The following is a 12,896-nucleotide window of genomic DNA, read 5'->3' as shown; positions in this document are numbered from 1 at the left end:
GCCGTTAAAATGGCATCCCCCCACATGTCATGGCTCACCCCATAACTAACCAACATGGCATTCATCATCTCTTTCAATGTACGGTTCTATCGTTCCGCCATGCCATTTGATTGTGGAGAATAAGGAGCGGTTAATTCATGTATTATGCCACTTTGTGCATAAATCCGCAAATGGTGAAACATATTCACCTCCTCGATCGCTTCTCACACGATTAATTTTCTTGTTAAGTTGTAACTCAACTTCATTTTTAAACAAGATAAATTTTTTCTATTGCTTCATCTTTACTTTTAAGTAAATATACATAGCAATATTTTGAGCAATCATCAATAAACGTGATGAAATATTTGTTTCCCCCTCTTGTTGGGCACATTTTTAAATCGCACACATCGGTGTGAATTAAATCAAGTGTTTCGGTTATTGTTTCAACCGGTTTGAAGGATGATCTTGTAAGTTAGGATTCAACACATGATTCGCATTTCGAGTTTGTACCAATGTGGAATGTTGGTATGCTTTTTAATTTAATTAAACGACGAAGTGAATTGAAATTTACATGTCCTAATCTACCATGCCAAACATTTGAATTTAAAGACTCAATAATATAAGCAGAAGTAGATGCCTTATTCATTTCATTTTTAGTCACGGTTACATCAAGTTTAAACATACCATTGAGGGCATAGCCCTTACCAACATACATTCCACGCTTAGTCAAGACAAACTTGTCCGACTCAAACACCAAACGAAAACCAAACTTATTAAGCAACCAACCCGAAACCAAATTCTTACGAATTTTGGGCACATACAAAGTGTTGCTCAAAGTAAGCTCTTTTCCCGATATCTTCAAGATCACATCCCCTTCACCCTTGATGTCGGCCGTTGCTTGATTCCCCATAAACAACTTAGCATCACTAGCAGCCTCCTTAAAGGTGCTAAAGAGGGTCTTGTCACCACACACATGACGGGTCGCACCCGTATCAATGAACCATCCTTGCGGTTTGTCCCCCACAAGATTGATTTCTTCAATCATTGCCGAGAGCTCGGTGTGCCACCAACGGTTCACCATTTTCATCCACCATATGTGCACGCTCACGCTTAGGCTTCTTGCATTGGTTCGCACGATGGCCATTCTCATTACAATTGTAACAAACACCTTGGAAGTTTGAAGATTGAGGTTTCTTTTTCACAACCTCCTTCTTCGGTCCAAGGTTCACCTTTCCCTTTCTCTTATCCATTTTTCCCTTACCCTTATGCCCCCCTTAGAATATTGTCCAAGTTCAACCATGTTGGCCTTAGCCATTGGCTCCACACGAGCTGATTTTTGAGCCGTTTTATTGTCTTCCTCAATTCGAAGACGAACAATTAATTCATCAATAGTCATCTCCTTTCGTTTGTGCTTAAGATAATTCTTAAACTCAACCCAACTAGGAGGCAACTTTTCAATTATGGCTGCAACTTGGAACGTTTCACTAAGTGTCATACCCTCGGCATGAATTTCATGAAGTATAACTTGTAGTTCTTGGATTTGGGTGATCACAGTCTTGGAGTCAACCATTTTAAAGTCCAAAAAACGGGCCACAACAAATTTCTTTGTTCCCGCATCTTCGATTTTATACTTCTTGTCTAAAGACTCCCATAGTTCTTTGGCAGTCTTTATCCCACAATAGACGTTATACAATGGATCCGCCAAATCATTGAGCACGTAATTGCGACATAGAAATTTAGAATGTTTCCAAGCGTCCAAAGCACTCACACTTTGGACATCATCTTGGGCAGTGGGTATGGGGGCTGTTTTCTCCAATAACTGTGCTAAGATCAAGGTTGTCAAGTAGAAAAACATTTTCTGTTGTCACCTCTTAAAGTGGACACCCGTGAACTTTTCGGGTTTTTCAGCATGGTTAGCCATTGTGGTCGCTCCCACATTGGCTGGGGTGGTCAAATGAACAACAGGGGTAGCATTAGAAGTGTTTGGGGTTGGTCCTGTCATTCTTGCAACAGAAAACAGACTAAGTTAGTAACTTAGAAAAAAAATTCAGAAAATTCTGAAATTTGCGAGATAGCTTTATCTCGTGCGAGATAAAACTATCTCGTGCGAGATAGCCAAAAACAGCCCAAAAAATGAGTCTTTTCTGATTTCAGAATGCTAAACTAAGAACGAATCTGTCTAAGTCCAACTTTGAAGATCCAATTCTTGATTCTGAGACCAAAACAGAAAAGAAAAAACTGTTTTTAAAACATATACTATTTTGAAACAAAACTGGTTTGGATCAAAATAGAATAGTTTCTGAAAATTTAAACAAAGTTTTCACGATAAGCTATCTCGTGCTAGATAGCCAAAAACAGCCCAAAAAAGGAGCCTTTTCTGATTTCAGAATGCTAAACCAAGAACGAATCTGTTTAAGTCCAACTTTGAAGATCCAATTCTTGATTCCGAGACCAAAACAGAAAAGAAAAAACTGTTTTTAAAACATGTACTATTTTGAAACAAAACTGGTTTGGATCAAAACAGAATAGTTTCTGAAAATTTAAACAAAGTTTTCACGATAAGCTATCTCGTGCTAGATAGCCAAAAACAGCCCAAAAAAGGAGTCTTTTCTGATTTCAGAATGCTAAACCAAGAACGAATCTGTCTAAGTCCAACTTTGAAGATCCAATTCTTGATTCCGAGACCAAAACAGAAAAAAAAAACTGTTTTTAAAACATATAATATTTTGAAACAAAACTGGTTTGGATCAAAACATAATAGTTTCTGAAAATTTAAACAAAGTTTTCACGAAACGGTTTTAAAAATATTGTTTTAAGATTGTAGGAACCGAATTCGTGAATTGAGTAAATAAACATAAAATTAACAAACAGTTTTATTAATCATACAATACAATACTAGAATCTGAAATACAATACAGAATCAAAGAAATAAACCAAATACAATACTAAAAAAAATGTAAACGGTTTGGCTGAGGATCGTGTTGAACACAGGGCCCTTAAAACAATATTTTGAGTCTCCCAAGAGAACTCGTTGTTTCCCAGGGTACAACAGCCGGAGCTGTAGTACTGCCGGAGTTAACCATAAACCTAAAAAAGGTTCGAATAAAAGAAACTAGAAATGTAGAAGAATAAGTTGGAAAAAACCTTGCAACAATGCTTGTGTTGTGTGTAAGGTTTGGTGTGTATTGTAACTTAGTTTACCTCTCTATTTATAGAGGAAAACACAAGGCACAAGTTTTTCATCCCACCGATATGGGATACACCACTATAGTATTTTCTTTCAAATACACACAACCACACATCGATATCTCATTTATCAATGTCTATTAGTGTGCATTTGTTGTGTCATAACAACCTACTAACGCACACGTAACAAATTTTCCAACAGTTCTTTGCCTACTAAGAAGGCAATCGATCCATTTGTGAACATCGGCTACATAGTATAATTCTAAGCTATTAACAATACAAAATGTTTTTAGATTTTTTTTTTTGGATTTTAATAGTACGTTTTCACACACACATCTATATAATTCTTAAGTACTATATATTTAAATATTTAAACTTAATTATAATTTTTAATTAATATCAAATAGTTTCTATAAAACCAACATAACCTCTCCTTTCTTCTAATCCCAAATTTCTCAATCAACCTATTCTCTTAACACAACATCAAACCTCTCAACTTATAAAGTTCTTCTAAATGCTTAGACGGTAACCGTCTACACATGTATGTTTATGTAAAAGTTAATTCAAACATCGTTCTTATGCCTGTTTATTGATTCTAAGCTTCCTATATGACCTATACAAGTTGTTAGCATTATGTCAGCATGATTTTGACAACATTTGATTCCCGTAATCATGTTTGCAGCTTTAACGGGTGAAAACGAACTTAACGAGCTCTAGAACATGTTGACCTTGTTGTTAAACAATTCTTGAACCTAGTAACAACTTGAGAGGGCTTCTAATACTTCTAGGATGGGTGATCAAAGCTTGCTTGCAGCTGGAGCACCTTATTGGATGACAGATTCTAATCAAGTACACCAAGGAACTTTAATAACACAAATTTGGAGCTTTGGGTTTGATTATGATATATGCTGATGATTTGTGATTAATATGGACATTCTCATGCGTGCTATTCATACCCAAAATGTTCTGGATAATCATGAATGCGTGTTTGACACGTTTACAGCCTAGGTGTCAAATCCTTTGCTGACTCAGCAGACATACAAACCGTCATAAGATTTAGTCGTTCTGTTTAATCAAAACTTTGCAGCTAAATTTGAAGCCCCGTCTCAAATAGTACGGGGGTTGTACGGCCTGTCTGTATAAATTTCTTTTAACCCATAAGTTATGATGTGAACCGTATAACCGTTCAAACGGTTCGTCTAATCCGAGTTTTGCTTATTTACATAATAGGCCCTGGACTTTAACTTTGCCCCAATTACAAAATGGTCTTTCAACTTTTAAACTTGTTAAATTTGGACCAAAATGTTCCCAATGTTACACTTAGACAATCTAATATATAGAACTCCAGGACCCAACACATGGCTACCCTAGGGTTCATGGTGATAAAAGTACCAATAACAGTTGATTTGGAATGCTAAAATGTATTAGATCCATGTCGAGCTTGTAATCCTATGAAACTAAGAAGGCTAGTACAGACACATACTAAACACCTGTTGACATATAAGAACCACTAACTTAACCTAACAATGACTTCACACCACTTAGTTATAGGGTACTTATTGTTGTCACAAGTTACTAATAATCAACCAAAGAACGAAAATATCCCAATTATCTTTTAGACCCATTTATTCAAATATAATCCTTAGGTAGGATACTTATTTGACTTAAGAAGAATTAATCTAACCCCAAATAGTGTGTCTATTAGCCAAGATCAATCCAAATAGACAACTTCAATAATAATCACATATTAACACCATAATAATTAATAAACCAAATCAATAGTTTACCAAGGCTAAATTATGTCATCAATCAAAAATCAATTTAATGTGTCATATTTAGTTAAATTTATTTAAATCTAGATGATACACAAGTTTAGCTATTCATATTTACTTCCACAATTATGACTCGTATATTCAATTGATGCTCCTTCCTTGGCTCCTAATTTCTTGAAACAACACTAACCAACCTTTAATAGTGGGTTAGACTACTGAGGAATCAAACTTATTGCTTGTGGATGTCGTTTTCTTTATATACGGAGGCTTTTGAGTTTAAATTTGTTAGGTAAAAACAACACTGTGAGTTTCTGAAGGGGCAATACATCAAGGGCAAAGTGGACAGTATTTTGGTAGGTTAACTTGAGACCTTACAAAAGCTCTCAAAGCTAGTGGTCATGCTGGTGTGATGGATCCTTAGAGGTTATTTTTGGGGGGAGAGAGGGGGGGGGGGGGGGGGGGGGGTGGATGGATGGAGAAGTCTCATATTGGTTGAGAAGGAGAATGAAGTGCTCCTTATTAGAGGCTTGAAACATTCTCTACCATAACTCATTTTGCTTAGGATAGTATTTCGTCTAGTGAATATAAAATCATGAGTTCCCGACCCATCGGAAGCAAAACGGACATTCTCATGGCACGGTCTATTTGAGTTGTTATAGAGTGTATATATAGGTTTTTGTGGTATTTTGAAGTATTTTTTTATTACTTATATTTCACCTAAGGTTTCTATTTACAAAATGTACTTCTCATAACTTTAAATTTTGCTTAAAAAGAGAAGTAACATCTAATTATACAATAGCTAATACTTGAGCATAAGCAGATCTTAGCTCCGCTGATTCTAGGGGTGATTATCGAGCACGCCGAACCAACTCTTCTTCAGTTTGCGGTGGACTTGAAGTTATACGAGCCAGCAAGGCAGTGCTATAATTTGAGCATTAAATTGTCTTTTAAAATTGTTTTATAAACTACAATTTTTTTCTTTTTTTTTTAAATACCAAATTTATTTCCATCTAAAAATCTCTTAACCTTACACTTGCAAAGATTTGTACCCATTACCTTCGTTTTAAAAAGATGATCACCATACCATTAGACCATTAACTCATGGGTGTAAACTACGATTTCATTTGATTAACTTCCTATAAAGTTCATCTAACCTTAATAACACAAAAGATACTCGGTCTTATTGGATTAGATGAAACAATATTATAATAGATTAAAAACAAAGATAAATAATCCAAAAACTTAATTTTACAATCCACTTTCTGTTGCTACCTCCAAAGTTGCACAAAAGAATCGGGTTGGGACTAACTTGATTTCGAAACTGATTTAAAAGGATCCGGTTTGAACCCGACCGGATCCATAGGGTTGACTAACCTGTATCTTAAAACGGTTTGAAACCTGGTTTCAAACCCGACTTGAACCGGTCAAAACCCGGTTTCAAACCTATCAAACCCGATCCGTTCCCCCTAAAAGAACCTGATTGAAACCTGAACTGGTTTCATTAAGACCGTGTTGGACTCTCTTGGAACTTACCTAATCCCATTTCAATCGAACATTTATGAACCTAAAACACAATTTGTGCACCGGTGGGCTGTATCTAGAGATGCATAAATCGGGTTTTTCAAATACACAGTTTCGGGTATGAAACTGGGTACATGTTTGACCGGGTATTGGAAAATCGAGTATTTGCAGTACCCAGGTCGGGTTCGGGTCCCGGCATGTATAAGGTTCTCGTAGGGTATTCTAAAACCGGTATTTGAATACCCTATTTTGGGGTAATGAAAAATCCCCTTTTTGTTTTTTTAATGGGGTTACACTTTTTATGGGTATTTTCAGGGTATATTTCAGGTATTTTTCGGGTATAGATCAGGTATTTGAAAAAGCCCGGTTTCGAGTATTGGAACACCCAGTTCCGGGTATAGAACCGGTTCTGGTTTTCGGATATTACCGGTACAAATCGGGTTCGGTACGGGTACGAGTTTTGGTACTGAAATGCATACCTTATCTGTACCTTACGGGTATGATCGGGTTCGGGTATTAAAATCCCGGGTATAAAAAGAACCGATTCCGGGTTTTTTTTTCGGGTTCGGTTTTTTGTGCACCTCTAGCTGTAGCTGCCTCAGTTGGATCGAAAATTAAGTTATAGTATTGGGCCAGAGCTGTATAGCATAATGGGCTTTTGGTTGAAACTCAAACGCCAAGACCATATTGCCTATTTCCAATTGAAATAAAGTTACAACTCAGCTCTTGTACAAGTGGACAAGTGGTTAAATGAACCAAACTAGTGAGATTATCTTGACTCAAGTTCAGCTCGTGCAAAAGCGAGTCGGCTCAGCTCAGCTCTATTTTAAACGAGCCGATATTGAGCGTGGTTCACGCCACGGAAGTAGTGTGAAAAGCCTTAATGTATACTATGTCCTTATTTACGTGTTTAAAATATAAAGTTACAAAATTCAATTATAAGAAACATGCAAAGTCATTAAGTCAACCATGGTTTATATTAATCTTTAACCTCCTTCAGTTGAATTAAAGATTCATAAGACAATGCTAGTTCGCATCCCTGCTATACAATTATCAAGATATGATGATATAAATTCTCAACAGTTAAAACATTTACAAGTGAAATGCATCACCTCTGTTAGTTATGTTATACAACAACTTCTGTTTCTACACTATTGTCAAGGAGTTATCCTCAAGCACAAACAAGCAATCGGACCTTCGAATATATGGTCCGTGACGCTAATGCAAGAATTAGGTTACCTCTTAAAAGATGCAGCTCCTCTCCATGGGTTCCCACCATCAGTCCCACTGGAAGCTTGATTAGGCACGGGTACGTTACTTAAATCACCATCCAAGCTCATCTTTTGTACTTCTGAATATGACAGAATCTTTATGCTTTGCACACAACTAACAAACTCCCTGTAAAAACCTCAAAGTCAACAAACAATATATATACATATCAACTAAAATGCTAATGTTTTTGTTTTAGAAGACGCTTACTCCCACGGGTCATCACCAACTAGCAATATGTCATTCTCATGATCAACATATACAAGTTTCCACTGTGCGTCTTCTAGCTCGCCTTCAATACCGAACATTCGAGCGAGATCTTGCTTCAGCTCGTCATAACCCTTGTAGCGTGTCACATCAATCGTTCTTCCTACTAATCCACGTTTTTGAACCTAAACATACAACAAATAGTCATTATGTACCGAACTTGGACAACGAGTCCAATGATGTATATAAAAGGGACATGTTACCTTTGTGTATGTTCTCATGCGTTGTTGAGTTTGGCTACGACACAATGCGTTTCCCAAAACACCAGCATCCGCAGCAGCACCATTGTCGTGTGGTTTGAAAGCCATATCAGGCATTCCAAATGACCGTGGACTCATCTCAGCAGCGGAAAATTCGGTGTCATGGCCGCCAGGATAATTTGACATCATGTTTTCAGAATCAAAACCGCGGGACAACAAAGCATCGGGTGGCAGGCTATCAATATTAGCCCCAAAGTTTGGGATGTTGAAGTTTTGTGGCAAGGTACCAACATAGTCATCCAAACAGTATGATGTTACTGATGTGGTAGGTTCAGTAGCAAAGCCTTTGTCTTTAGGTTGCTCGGGTAGTTTCAAGTGCGACACCTCATACTTGATTCTTGCATCCGGTTTACTTTGAGTTGGAAGAACTTTGGAAGCCACGGAATCGTCGCCTAAGATAGATGGAGCTTGTTGGTTCTTGATCCGGAAATTTGTTGGGGTTAGTTGACAGTTGTTTGTTGAAGGGGATGTGGAACACGAGGGGACGTTATCATCACCAGGAGGGAGAACTCTTAGTGGTTTGTATTGACTATGTTGTTGGTTTGATTGTACAAGTGTGGATGTTGACAAGCTATTACCGCTAACTTGTTGTTTGAGTTGCTGAAGTTGTGACTGTTGTATGGGCTCTAGTGATGAGAACATATGTTGTTGTTGTTGTTGTTGTTCCTGCTGCTGTTGTTTTTGTTGCAGCTTTTGTAGTATCTGCAGCGTTTGTTGTTGCTCCGAGAGTGACATGTTATGTTGTAGCTGCATTTGCTGATGTTGTTGTTCCATGGACAAAGGTTGAAATTAAGTTGTACTACTAATTTGTTGTTGAGATTGTGTGCTTTGTTGCGGTTGCGGTTTTTGATGCTTGTATATAGGTTTCTGTTGGTGTTGGTGGGGCCATGATTGAGAGAGAAGTTGGTTTGGTTTGTTGGAGTGTGATTGAAAGCTTAATAGCTTGGAGGGATCTTCAAAGGATAGAGAATTTGAAGAAAGAATATTCGGTTGATTTTGTTGCTGCTGCATGTTCATCCATTGGACTAAACTCAACCCGTCTTTCATCCCCGTATCTTCAAGCCAAGGCGTAGGCATGGCCATTGTTCGTTTATAAGCATTTTCTATCTCAGCATCAATGTCTGCAAACCATTGGATACTAGGTTTATTATTATGAGCCTACGAGACCATTAAGTATATAGGGTTTGCATTACGTTCTATATATATTTTAATGCATAATTCCGTAATAATTAATTCAGTATTTTACCATCTTACAAATTACCTGATTGATATAGAGAGAGAAAATGCTTATAAATGAACGATGGCCAAACTCAACCCGTCATTCATCCCCGTATAAGCATTTTCTCTCTCTGTATCAATGTCTGCAAAACTATTGGATATCAGGTTTATTATTATGAGTCCACAGGTCCATTAGGTATCAAGGGTTTGCATTTCGTTCTATATATTTTGTAATGCACCATTCAGTGATAATCAATTTTACTATCTTATAAATTACCGGATTGTTGATGAAACTTTTGTCTGAAAAATGGAGATGGACACATGTAAAACGGAGTCACAACGGGCTCAATTTCCAATATTGAAACACGACTAGGACGCTCATCAGCTGCTGACTCATCCCATCCCACCTGAAGACTACGCCATTGTGAGTTCTTCCACCTGGCAGGATCTAGATCGCTGATACCCGTTATTGTTCCCATGTATCTACGCACACCCGACTCTTGAGTCTCAAACATCATTCTAAACCGCATGCCCAATGAAACTTGACAATACATTGCTTTATTGTACTTGGCTAGCGGTATCACAAACTCAGCCGGACTCGCCCTCGCCCTGCCAATTTAACTTTCTTTCTTTTAATATTTTTTTAATAAATCAAAGAATATCGAATTTTCCATCTATGATACCTAGGATTGTAATAAACGGTGAATAGGCTGCTGTTTGCCGCAGCGTGAGCAGCAGCCGCAAGGATTCCAATGTGCATGCTGTACTGGATATAACCGACGATGAGAGAGCAGATTGTTGTCTGTTGGCACGTCGAACTCCTAACATAAGCTGTGATTTCTCGTCTCTACAGTCATTCGCATCAGTTAGAATTAAGAAAATCCCTTGATCGCGTATTATGTTTTACTAATCAACTATATATTACAAAATAAAATCAAATAACTAAAGTCACACCTTACGAAAACGACAGCATCGCCAGCAAAAAGCCTTTTAGAGTTCACAAAAATGCTCCATCCTGTAGTAAGTAGATGCCTCTTGGGTTGCCCTGAAATTTAAATAACTATTTATAGAACACACAAATATGTTACAGCTGATAGATGAAACTCTTGGATTTAAAACAACAAACCTCGATAAATATGTCGGAAAGTCTAAGACTGATGATGCAAATCTCTAGCAGCCAACTCCTGAGCTGGAGGTTGCATTGAGAAATCCTACAAATTAAACGAGGTAAGTAATGTGTATATATATATAGTCACGACTTATGAAACATGTGAATTAATTACCAGAGGCGGGAAAATCTTTTCAGCGGTTCGACGAGGAACAGCGAATCCACCATGGGTGCTAGTGTCACTAGCTGTAAGAGTCTTGCAGAAGAACTCAGTAGGCTGCTTGTTTTGCTTCAGACCCATATCGGAAATAAGCAAGGCTTCCTGGTCATACTGTTTCATTCATGAAAACAAAACTTTAATGTCTACTCACGTCTTAATAAATTAAAACGACTTACTTTATCGACAGGTTGAAGAGTCATCCGAGCATACACCTCGTCAGTTTCAGAATCAGCCTGAAACAATGAAACCAAATAAAATGACTAGAAACAAAGAGAGTGATGAAAGTTAATCAAGAAAGAATTAATATTATTCACCTTCACCTGAAGTGGATTCATAACCATGTCCCATTGGAGGAGCTTTCATTATCCAAAACACAAACAAGTACAAGAAAATGAAAAAGAAAAAGGACACCAATCATGAACCACACCAAGGTCACATTGCCTGTGGGAAAGAAGAAGTAGAAGAAATTCTAACAATAATGAAACCCATGTGGCTTTATAGCAAGCAAAGCAGCCTAGGCCTATTAACCTCCTATATTTCAAATCATTTAAAATAGATTTATATATCATTACTTTGTTTTATTTTATTTTGTTTTACAACTACATAGAAAAGGTTATAGGGGCCACATAACATGTCAATAATGTCTGGATATTGTGCTAGTGATATTTATCATTTATGTATAGCATGTCCCTTCTAATATTTTCCCTTGTCAAATTATTTGGTATATCAATAAATTTATAATCAAACTTTAAGAATTGTTTAATCAAAATTATTTCATACAAGGATTAATGTATGATCAAGAATATATTGTACGTATAATGTAATGTTGGCATTGGGTATGGAGATTTTGTGAGTAACCTTCTAATTAGCTATAAAACTATCTTCAATGAGACTTTAGAAGATAAGCCCTTGAAGACCCTTAGATGCCTTTAGCATTAGAGGGTAAAAAAAATAAAGTTTTATATAAATATTGTATGTAATGGGTAGGTGATGAGGCGGAAATTAAAGATGATAAGGATATTTGAAAGGTGATCTTTCTTGGGAGGATTGGTGTAGATTTCGGTTGTAACACCCTTAAGTCGTTAGGGGACTATAGGTTCGTTTGTTCTTTTGGTTGTGTTTGTTTTGGTGTCTCGTCTTTTTGGACATGTTGCCATATGTACGGGTGGGTCTAGCGGCTCGCTAGTTTTTTATTTGAATATAACTGTTTTTTGTTGGTCGTTTAAAAAAAAAAAGAATTTGTAAAGATATTATGTGACAGATCATGACGTGACAGTTGACGCGTTTAGCATTGAAAACAGTCTAAAAGAAATTGATTTTTTTTTCACATATATATATATAAATATAAATATTTGCGGACAATGGTGGTGGTTGACTGTGGTGGTAATGGTGGGTGGTGGCGGTGGTGGGAAGGTGACGGAGGTGATGTATGGTGAAAGATGGAATGGAAAGAATAAAAAACAAGGGTGATAGATGGAATAAATATTTGTGGTGTTTTAAGATGAATCTAATAGACTAGATAATGTGTGATTCAATTATATTCCTTCTTTGCACTAGATTTAAATTTTGTTACGTGATTCAAATTATTGTGAGAATCATACAGAAACTCACAACTCAAGTGAGTTCTCAAAGTATTCATATATTTTTTTAAATATTTTATTGAGTCTTCCATTGAGAAGAAATTAATCAAGGACCTCCGCTAAACATGGGTTAATTCGTTTACATGAACCGACAACTTACAATCTAAACAAACAAAGATGTGGGGTGAGAGCAAAACACTCGCTCTTATTTATACTCACATTTCATACCATGACACTTCATCCAAGATATTCCCTCTATAATTTACTCAATATGATATGAGTTCCTAAAAGAGGTAGCATTTTTCTTCCACATAATATAAAATTTATCTTTGCTTTTCTACAACACTAACAATTAGGTAGCGTTTGGTATACGAGAATAAAAAAAATACTTATATTGTGAATTCTTTCTTTCAAACGTCAACATTAAAATTTAAATAATTACTTACAAATATACATACAATGCCGTTGAACTTGTTTGTTTATATTTTTGCCTTTAACTTAAAAGATCTCTACATA

At 36.6% G+C, this 12,896-nt stretch overlaps 1 pseudogene across 1 annotated transcript; it reads right to left on the bottom strand.

The window, feature by feature from the left end:
• Nucleotides 1-7,504: 7,504 nt before the first annotated feature.
• Nucleotides 7,505-11,141, bottom strand: LOC143613224 (auxin response factor 19-like; annotated as a pseudogene). The gene is made up of 10 exons (XR_013150076.1): nt 11,115-11,141; nt 10,977-11,060; nt 10,756-10,911; nt 10,599-10,683; nt 10,427-10,517; nt 10,156-10,319; nt 9,750-10,075; nt 8,198-9,375; nt 7,938-8,119; nt 7,505-7,856 (listed from the first exon to the last, which is right to left on the bottom strand). The product of XR_013150076.1 is annotated as an auxin response factor 19-like (transcript).
• Between the last annotated feature and the right edge of the window lie 1,755 nt (nt 11,142-12,896).

The sequence above is a fragment of the Bidens hawaiensis genome, unplaced genomic scaffold (assembly GCF_021521415.1).
Source record: "Bidens hawaiensis isolate Kalapana, Puna unplaced genomic scaffold, B.hawaiensis_p1.1 tig00036827_1, whole genome shotgun sequence".
In the NCBI taxonomy this organism is placed as follows: domain Eukaryota; kingdom Viridiplantae; phylum Streptophyta; class Magnoliopsida; order Asterales; family Asteraceae; genus Bidens; species Bidens hawaiensis.
The sequence above is the reverse complement of the archived record's forward strand: the minus strand, read 5'-3'. Positions and strand labels throughout refer to the sequence as shown.